The sequence below is a fragment of the Bos mutus genome, chromosome X (assembly GCF_027580195.1).
Source record: "Bos mutus isolate GX-2022 chromosome X, NWIPB_WYAK_1.1, whole genome shotgun sequence".
Lineage (NCBI taxonomy): Eukaryota > Metazoa > Chordata > Mammalia > Artiodactyla > Bovidae > Bos > Bos mutus.
The window spans coordinates 82287382-82297820 of record NC_091646.1 but is presented as its reverse complement, the minus strand read 5'-3'; the positions used below and the strand labels follow the sequence as shown (position 1 = coordinate 82297820).

General features: G+C 41.1%; 1 pseudogene; it reads left to right on the top strand.

Annotated features, from left to right (window-relative positions):
• Window positions 1-4388: 4388 nt before the first annotated feature.
• LOC102280121 (dnaJ homolog subfamily C member 10-like) lies at window positions 4389-9654 on the top strand (annotated as a pseudogene).
• Window positions 9655-10439: the final 785 nt, after the last annotated feature.

Genomic DNA, 10439 nt, shown 5'->3' with positions numbered 1-10439 from the left:
GGGATCAAATCAGTGTCAGATAATACCTTGTTCTGGCTTGTACTTGTTCTTAAAGTCTACAGTTGCCCCTCAGATACAGAGTCTCAGCTTAGTTGCAGGATTTTAATCTGTTGTTCTTGCCACTTCTAGGCTGTTCCCCCTTCTTTGCTTCAGTTGGCCTCCTCTGCTTGCAAGTCTCTTCAGTATCTAATCTCTGCCCTGGCACAAGGGGGCAATAAGTGGCCACTTACTCAGGCTCACTTGTTCAGTTGTGCTGTGGAGAGGCAGGGACACTGCAAACACTGTTGGCATGTTTGGGTAGCATTTGGGTAGCAATGGGTTTGGGTAGCACTCACTGTGGATGGACCACACAGGGGTTGCCACAGCCCAAAGCAGCATGCACTTCCCAGGTCCAAGTTGCTCAGGCTTCCAGGTGCTCCACGAGGGCACAGTTCTGGGTGGGGTCTGTGTCTCTTGCACTTCCCAGATCCAAGCCACTCAAGCTCTCAGGGGTACCATGAGTGCACAGTCCCAGGTGGGCCATGCATCTCCTCAGGGGAGCTGGTCTCAGGCTGTGACAGTCCTGGCAGATATAAACCATCCAGGATGCCAGGAAGACATAGTTAGTGACCGGCAGCCTGCTCACAGCTTGGAAGGAGATGCGGTCTCTGGGGCCGAGATTGAAGTGGCCCTTTGCCTTCTGCCTCTGGCTGTCACACACCTTCCTCTCTGCCTCTGGGGAGGGCCTTGAAGGGCAGCCAGCTTGCTCTCCTTTGTTATTCGCTAGGGCATGATACTTTGTTCTGTGAGCACCAGGGATCAATCACAGTGAGGCGTTTGAGCCTTCCTGTGGGAAAGGTTCTTTGTTTTTCTTTGTCTCTCTGGCATTCCTATGGTTTGGTTTTCTATGTCATTTTATTTCCCTCAGAATATCTTCATGGCATTCAACACCAGTCCTTACCCTAACGACTGATGATGCATCCGCACCTCCACACCCAGTCCCCACTTGCTAAGGGTGGATGCGAGCATATGAAGCTGCATCTCCACTGGTAACTGCCATTCAGCATGAATTCTGTGGTTGCCAGGAGCCGGTGAGGCATTCCACTCGTGACAAAGGTCATGAGGAAGGAGGCTTGGCATACGCAAAGGCGGGATCGAGCCTCAGGAGTCTCCCCGGATATTCTCGAGCATCTTCCCCCCAAAAAACAGAGTCTGCCTACTTTATTGCTTTGTGCTCTCACCTCTGACTTTACTGGGGGCTGTCCCCCACCACCATCTCGCTCTCTCTGTCAAAGAGTTAACTTACAGCTCCAGTTAATAAAGTTCCTGGGCAATTAGGGGTGTCTAAATCCAAACCCCTCAGATGGCTCTCTAACTCGCCTGACAAGTTTACCCGGACTCCTACAGCTATGCATACGATTGTTTACAGTCTCCCAGCCTCGAGAGGCACGGGAAGCTTAAGCTATTCAAATAGTTTAGAGCCTCTCAGAGAGTTAGAAACTGTCAGAATAAACTAGTAAAGGATTTCATTGATGAGCCAATGATTGTTGCCAAGTTTTCACATCCCCTGTATTGTATCCTTGAATATGTGTTAATTAATAGTTGGTATGTAGAAAAAATAAGTAGTGGCCTTGGTGTTAGTAACTTTAGACCCTTAAGGTAATAAATTCTTTTCTTTGTTGTAAACCCATTACACATCCGCCCTATAGGAATGCAATTTTATCTTCAGAAGATGGCGCCAAACCTTAAAATAATTACTCTTAGAGAAAATAAGTCTTTGTTGATAAGTCCTTGTCCAGAGTCATAAAATGTTAGTAGGACTTCTGGCCAGAAGATGATGTAAATCACCTAAACCATTTGTATACAATAAATTTGCAGGAAAGAAACCCTGGTTTTTGATAAGGATCAAAGACTGCTGACTTTGCATCCCCTATTATCCTCTATGTATAACTTAGGGTATATAAGCCCCTGTTAAAAATAAAGCTATGGGCCTTGCTCACCAATGCTTGGTCTCCCCATGTCATTCTTTCCTTTAACTTCCGGCTGAAGTCTCCATCTAGAGCGTGGATATCCTCTGCAACCACTAATTTGCCTGGGCTTCTAAGACCCACTCGAGAAGATGTCTAAGGTGGGGCACCTTCCGCTATTCGAGAGGGCGCCTGCGGCCTCCGTGGTCAGAGCTAACCTGGTGTCATGGGTTATATTGATTTTCCGCATAAACCAAGCTACTCAGCCTCTTTTCTCCATTGAATTTTCCTACTGAGCTATCCTCATTCTATTACTCTTTATATCTCTAATTACCATTTGCATAGGTCACCGACGCTGTCTCCCCTTCAAATACCCTGGATCAGCCGGGGCTGGTCCTCGGCATGTGGTGATTTTTTTTTTTTTTTTGGTTATGCTGTCCTCTGAGATTCCAAAGCTCCCCACTGACCCTGACTGTGACGTTTCCTATTGTATGGAAACTTCTCCTTCATAGCACACTCCCCCTGATGGGTCTCCATCCCTAAATCCTTTGTCTCTCTTTTCATCTGTATCTTTTTTCCTACGTCTTTTCAAAGAGATTGGTTTGTCCTCATGGGTATCTGGGGTTTTCCACCAGAATTCAGAGGTTGTTTTGTGGAAGTTATTCCCGGTGAAGATGATCTTTTGATGTGTTTGTGGGAGAGAAAGTGGTCTCCCCATCCTATTCCTCTGCCATCTTGGGACTGCCCCCCCAGCAGCTTACTTTTAAATTCATTTACTCAATTAAATTTATTTTAAACTCAGTCAAAACTGACTGCATGAAACTAACTTTTTCAGGGTCAACTTTCCACAAACATTTTTTTAAAATCACTTTCTGTATCAGTATTTTTGTTTCCCACTGACTTCTAGCACAAAAAGTGCACACAATACCACAAATAAACAAAACAGCTATTGAATTGGGTAGACTTACCCTGCAAACAAAATTGAGTCCATTGACTCAGAAGTTTTGTTGGTTCCTTGTCTCAGCTGTCAAGCACTGGGTGCCATTTCTGGGAATCCTGAAGGAAAGATCCTCAGACAAAATAGTTCTAGGAGTTGTTTAAGATCTTACTGAAACATTCCCTGACCAGAATCAGCTAGCTACAAGCAGCAAGGATCATAGCTGGCTAAGACAAATTTGTTCCTGAGTCGAAACTCACTCTACTCACTGCACAAGAGGACAGTGAATCCAAGAGATGAGGTGCTGAGGCAATGAATATGGTTTTATTCAGAAGACCAACCAAGCAAGAAGATGGCAGACTAACGTCTTAAAATAACCATCTTTTCGCGGTATAGATGCAGGTTTTTTTAATGGATGGAGATGGGGAGGTGAAGAATGAAAGTAAAGAAGTTCATTAATCTTGCAAATATCTCCTAGGTTGGCAAGCCTCGGGCAGGGAATGTGTTAATTTCTTCCTTCCTGCAATCTTCAAGTGGATAGGGTTATGAACAAAGGCACTTAAGCTTGTCAGGCAGAAGGAAAGGATTCTCTGATGCAGGCCATTATTTATGATTATAATAACAAAAGCAATGGAAAGCAAGTCAAAAAGAAACAGTTGACTTCCGTCTACAACAGAGGGAAAGGCAGAGTCAGTGCTAGTGGACTTTTTAGTTCTGATATAGTTTCAATCAATATCTTCTTGGTTTCCTGCAAAGAAGTTACTCTATTGTTTCTTGTTTTAGAAACTTCTAGACATCAATCAAAGTAAGCATTCCATTCAGTCTGTTTGATCTTACTGCTGGCCTTTTCTAACTCTGCATACAAAAATATCAATTTGGGAATGTCAAAAGAACCCTAATTTGGCCATTTTAGGTTGATATCTCCTTAGTATAATTTCCACAATTAAGTAGGTATTTGCAAGTGCAATTTTGTACATACATAACCCTGGCTGGAGTGTTAGAGGGTACCTTCTGATGTCCCTCATTTCTGTGTTTGAGAGGCTCTATTTCCCATTTTAAGTTGAATTTGTCATTGATAAAATTCATTATTGAAATGGCATTGAAACAGGAAGGAAGTGGGCAGGCCACAACCTTTGAAAGAATGAAATAGCCTGAGGATACAACATAACCTGATTAGAATCAAATGAGTCCAAGATGGCAGACAGGTGAACTTCAACTATACTTTGATCCTCAGTATATGCTTATTGTGGGCTTCCCAGGTGGTTCAGTGGATAAATAATCTTCCTGCAATGCAGTAGACTTGGGTCCGATTCCTAGGTTGGGAAGATCCCCTGGAGGAGGGCATGGTAACCTACTCCAGTATTCTTGCTTTGAGAATCCCCATGGACAGAGGAGCCTGGCAGACTACAGTCCATAGGATCACAAAGAGTCGGACACAACTGAAGCGACTGAGCATGCATTCATCATAACACATCAACAAGCTGAATGACACACTCAGAGGCACCATGACAGTTCCAAGGTTGACCATCAAAGAGGTAATTTCATTAGCCTATGAAATTACCCAGCCCATAAAAGCTAACCACGCCACATTTCAAGGCTACACTCTCCCTCTGCATTGGCCCACACTGCCTGTGGAATGTGTTTCTCTCTAAATAAATACACTTCTAACCTATCATTTTGTCTCTCACTTAATTCTTTCTGTAATAAGACATCAAGAACCAGGGCTTCATCAGGTCTTGAAACCAGATCTGTGATCTCAGTTAGTTGGAAGACTGTGGGTTTTGGTTGAGTTTGATTCCCAGCCACGTGGGTTTGTGTCCCAAACTGGGTTTTGGCTTGATTAGATTCTGACACATGGATTCAAGTCTCAATCTGGGGTGGACAGTTTCAATGTGGTGGGCAAATGCAATGCTTGTGAGCTTAACTCCTCCAGGAGTCACCCCCAGAGTCATTTCAGCCCTCTTACATGTCTCAGTAACTCTCTTTGGCAGTCTAAGACCACCACAGGTGCTCAGATCACTGAATGGACAATTCTAATCTGAGCTCCCAGATGAGTAGGTGTTTTAATTAATGAGTGAATTTCCCTATGGGACTACTGCACAATATGAGGACTTGGCCTTCACCATTCCTATAAATTTCTCGGTCATCTTGCCTCTTCTTTGAAATAAAGCTCTCATGTGATATCTTCACTTTTATCCTGAAAAATTCTATAAGGGCAGCCAAATTGATGAAAAGCAACAGATCAGCCTCTTACCTAACTACTCAGCACAGATCACTCAGTCTCCTACAACTGTTAAACCTCAATGTATTTCCTGAGTCCCACTCAATGTCTAAACACTGAGTGGGAATGCCCCAGTATATTTCAACTGCCCCCCTCCATATCTTTCAACTGGGAAGGGGTAGGTAACCTGGTCCACCATCAAATAAACCTCTGGACTCTCTGAGGATGTATAAGCCACTGCTGGTACTAAATCTACTGTTCCTCAAACCGTTCAGGTGAAGGAGGGAAATCCACACTGGGTCACTTCATAGTCACCATAACCGTTGACTAAAAAAGGATGCACAACATGAGAGTTGTGAGTTAAATTTCACTTGGGGCAAAATTAGGACTGCAGCCTGGGAGATGGCACTTCAGATAGCTCTGAGAAACTGTTACAAAGAGGTAGTGAGAGAATATCAATATATATAAGATTTTGGTGAAGTGGGAGCTCAATGCAATCAAGCACTTGTCTTACAAAAAGTTTTTGCTAGTCACCAGGAATTGATGTCTCCATGAAGGGGTTTAGGACAAGATACTATTTAATGCTTTTCTAGACATGAGGAGATGCAAGGATTGAGATCATGAAATCAATTCCTGAAAATATCTGTCTAAAGACCTTTCTTCTAGTTTCCATGGAGCAAAAAATGCCTCATTCTCCAGCCTGAACTCCCTTCACAGTGTGTTGAAGGTCAACAGCTGCAGCAGCACATGATTCAGTCTCCACAGAGGCAGTTGGCAAATGCCCTTGACAAGCATCAATTGGTAGTTGACATAACTGAAAAACACTCACAGATTAACATTTTGGGAGACAATTTGTGCTCCCTGTTTCACCTTTGGATTAATGTATGCAGTTCTCAAATTTGCATTTAGCATCAACTGGAATGAGTGACATTATCTTAATGTTCATTTAAGTCAGAACTTATACAAGAAAAACAATGGTTGAATGAAGATGACTATTTCAGAGACTCAATAATGTTCATGCTGTTTTCTAATAGTGTATACAGCCATTTTAGTGGGTACAGATCAGAGTTTTTACAGTTTACTTGGAGTATTTAAAATGGAAGCAGTAGAGAAATAAGACAAGCTTTCAAGAAACTGGTATTTAAACTACATCTTGATAAAAACCTGAGTAACTCAAATGTACATAATGATTTTTTAAAAATACAGAATATGAACTACTCAAAGATTAAGATCTGTGGAAAAAGTATGACAAATATATAGAGAGGGGACTTACTGATAATAAAGGAGACTACTATGAAAGCTAGAATTGTTATCCTTATGGTTTTAGTATTTATGATGAAGATCCTGAAATCATAGCGTTGGATAGAAGAGAATTTGACACTGCTGTTAATTCTGGATGCCAGGGACCAGCCCCAGCTGATCCAGGGTATTCGAAGTGGGGACGGCGTCAGTGACATATTTATTTAAATATTTTATCAAAGATATAAAGAGTAATAGAATGAGGATAGCTCAGTAGGAAAATTCAGTGGAGAAAAAAGGCTGAGTAGCTTGGTTTACGCAGGAGACCAATAAAACTTCAAGACAAGAAGTTTGCACCACTTATGTAGGCCGCAGGCGTCCTTCCATTCTCCCGAAGGAGAGGAGACACTGAGGCCTCCCCAGTCGGATCTTAGAAGCCCAGGCATAATTAGTAAGCATGGTGGGTTCCGCGCTCCAGATGGAGACTCAGCCAGAATTTGGGAGAGAGAGCAACATGGGGAGACCAAGTTTCGGTGAACAAGGCCCGCACTTTATTTTCCAAAGTAGTTTTTATACCTTAAGTTGTGCATAGAGGATAATGGGGGAAGGGGTGGAGTCATGCAGGGACAGCAGTTCCTGGTCCTAATCGAAGCCAGGCTTTCAAACTTATCATATGCAAAAGTTCAGGTGAATTACATCATCTTCTGGCCAGGAGGCCTGTTAGCATTTTAAGAAACTTATCTTTCTCTAAAGGTGATTATTCCAAAGTCAGGCACCAGCCTCCAAAAAGCATTGACAAAGCTGCATTCCTATAGGGCAAAGGTGAGGTGGGCTCAATCAAGAAAAGAATTAACTCAAGGGTCCAAGGTTACAAACATTGAGGCTACTACTTACATTTCTATACACCCATTATATCAGTCAATACACTGCCAAGGACACAGTAGGTAAGGAGTATGGAGACTTAGCAGCAAACATTGGCCCAATAAGTGAAAAACCCTTCACCAATACAATTTCTAATCAATCTTTTAACTACTCAAAGGAATCGGTGTTTAGACAGTTTAGAACATCTCCTGCCTCTCACAGTTGGGAGGCTCTGAACAATCACATGTGGCCGGAAAAACCTATTCAGGCAGGCTAGAGGATTTCCAAAGGAGTTTGTAGGTTAAACACTGTCACACCCAGGAATTATCAACTGGAGCTGTAAGCTAACTCTTTTTTCAGAGAGAGGCAGTGGGGGACAGCCCCCCCCCCCCCCGTAAAGTCAGAGGTGTAGGTGAAAGTACAAAGCAGAAAGTAGGCAGACTCTGGTTTTGGGGGTAGATGCTCGAGAATTTCCAGGGAGACTCCTGAGGCTCGATCCCGCCTTTGCATATGCTGAGCCTCCTTCCTCATGACCCTTGCCACGGGTGGAGCTCGCTCTCCGCATCTGGAGATCTGTGGCTTGTGAACTTTTACTCCCCAGGGTGTTCACATTGCCATAATTTGCCTCTCACATGGAAAGACTTTGCTAAAGAAGTAGATGGGTTGCTTCTAATTAGAGCTGTTAACTGTGGTGATGACAGAATGCTTTGCTGAATGAAAAGAGTCAACAGTTATCCCAGCCTCTTCGATTTTAGATGTAGAATGGCTGTAGTGAAATATCACAGGCATAGATCAAAAAGAAAGTTTAGTGAATTTTGCCATGCAGCATGTTAGAAGCACAGTGACAGAATTATGGACAAGAAATTGTGTTAGCTTCATACAAACTGTGTTTTCTACTGGTATTAGCTAGCTGATCACTTTTTGTTCCAAAGGAGATTGTGTGACTTCACAAACAGGTCTAAGGTTAAGTGGTGTGTTGGATGGTCTTGTTAATGTAGAATGGATAGACTGTGCCACCCAGGACAATCTTTGTAAAAGTTTGGATATACAAGTACTACTGCTTATTTTCCTTCTAGAGCCACTTTAAATAACAATGAGAAAAGCAGTGTCTTGTTTCTTACTTAATTGGATGCTAAAGAAATATATTTGGAAATAATATATTTGGAATATATTTGGAAATATTGGAAATAATCTTCCACATTTTAAACTACTTTCAGCAAACACAGTAGAGGGTCATTTGGCTCATCATCCATCAATGGCTTTTATTTTTTCATTTTGGAAAAAATGAAAATTTAATTGCTCTTGAGTTGAAGAAACTAAAGTCTCTACTTAAAAATAAATGTATTCAACCATGTCTAGCAATATTTAAAGGACAAGTAATCAAATAATTTGGAATTCATCATGGAAAGAAGATTTTATATGATATGCTTGCCTTTGCCAAAGAAAGTGTTAATTCTCATCTTACCACACTTGAATCTCAACATTTTCCTGCCAATGACAAAGAACCATGGCTAGCTGATTTTTTTGCCCCTTGGTGTCCACCATGTAGAGCTTTATTGCCAGAGTTATGAAAAGCACCAAAGCATCTTTATGGTCAGCTTAAGTTTGGTACATTAGATTGTACAGTTCAGGAAGGACACTGTAACATGTGTAACATTCAGGCTTATTCAACAGCAGTGGTATTCAACAAATCTAAAATTCATGAATATGAAGGACATCACTTTGCTGAACAGATCTTGGAGATCATAGAGGACCTTATAAATTCTTCAGTGATTTCCTTGACACTGACCACTTTCAATGAGCTAGTTAAACATAGAAAATGTAAAGTCTGGATGATTGATTTCTAGTCTCCATGATGTTATCCATGTGAAATCTTAATGCTAGAATGGCCTAGATATTAACTGAACTGATCAATGGGGGCAATATAGACTGCCAACAGTATCATTCCTTTTGTGCTCAAGAAAATGTTCGGAGACAAGCTGAAATGAATTTTTTTCTCAAAAATCAAATAAAGCTAATCAATATCATAGTTACAATAGTTAGAATAGAGATGTTTATTCCCTAGGACTATGGAGTGTAGGATTTTAACGTAAATATCTACAGATCTAACACCTCAGACTTTCAGTGAAAAAGTTTTACAAAGGTAAAAACCATTGGGTGGTTGATTTCTATGCTCCTTGGTGTGAATCTTGTGAAAACTTTTCTCCAGAGTTAGAGTTCTTGGCTAAGATGATTAAAGAAAAAGTGAAAGCTGGAAAAGTAGACAGGCTTATGCTCAAACCTGCCACAAAGCTTATCCAACTGTTAAATTGTATCCTTATGAAAGGGCAAAGAGAAATACTTGGGGAGAGCAAATAGATTCCAGAAATGCAAAAGATATTAATACCTTAATATATGAAAATCTGCAAAGCCACAAAAATCATGGAAAGAGAAATATTAATGAAATTTAATGATGTTAAAAACGAAGAAAAATTGAAAAGAAATTGACAGGTGACATCAGAAGACACGTTTTCAGAATGTTACTATATAGGTGATGGGAATAAATGAACATTATCTTGGACTTCAAACTGCACTGCCTGAATTCTGTACAACATTGATATAAATGAAGGGTCTGCAGCTGTTTTCTATAAAGGACCTGATTATGAATATTTTAGGCTTTGTAGACCATATATAGTTATTTGTCACATATTTTGTTTTTGTTTTGTTTGAAAACCTTTAAAAATGTAAAAATCATTCTCAGATCCAGGTTGTACACAAATAGATCATTAGCCATATTCCACTCATGAGCCACAGATTGCTGACCCCCAGAAAAATATTTAGGTTGACTGTGTCAAACATGATACTGCTCTATGGTAAGTTATACAAAATGCACTTTATTATTTAAAATTTTGTGGCTGACTTGAAAAGAGAATTTGGTTTTCAGTCACCTGTTCTCCTAAAAATTCTCTGAAAATGATTCTTTGACCATGTATTTCATTTAAAAACAGACTCAAATGTGGGGAAATAAACAAGTCCCATATATTCATGCTAAAAAATGTGAATCAGCTGCATGTAAACATATATCCCTTCCCTCTTGAGCCTCCTTACAACTACCCCATTCCACCCCTCTAGGTCATCACTGAGCAATGAGCTGAGCTACGCTACCTGTTCTATACAGCAACTTCCCACTAGCTATCTGTTTTACATATGGTAGTGTATATATGTCACTGCCACTCTCTCACTTCATCCCACCCTC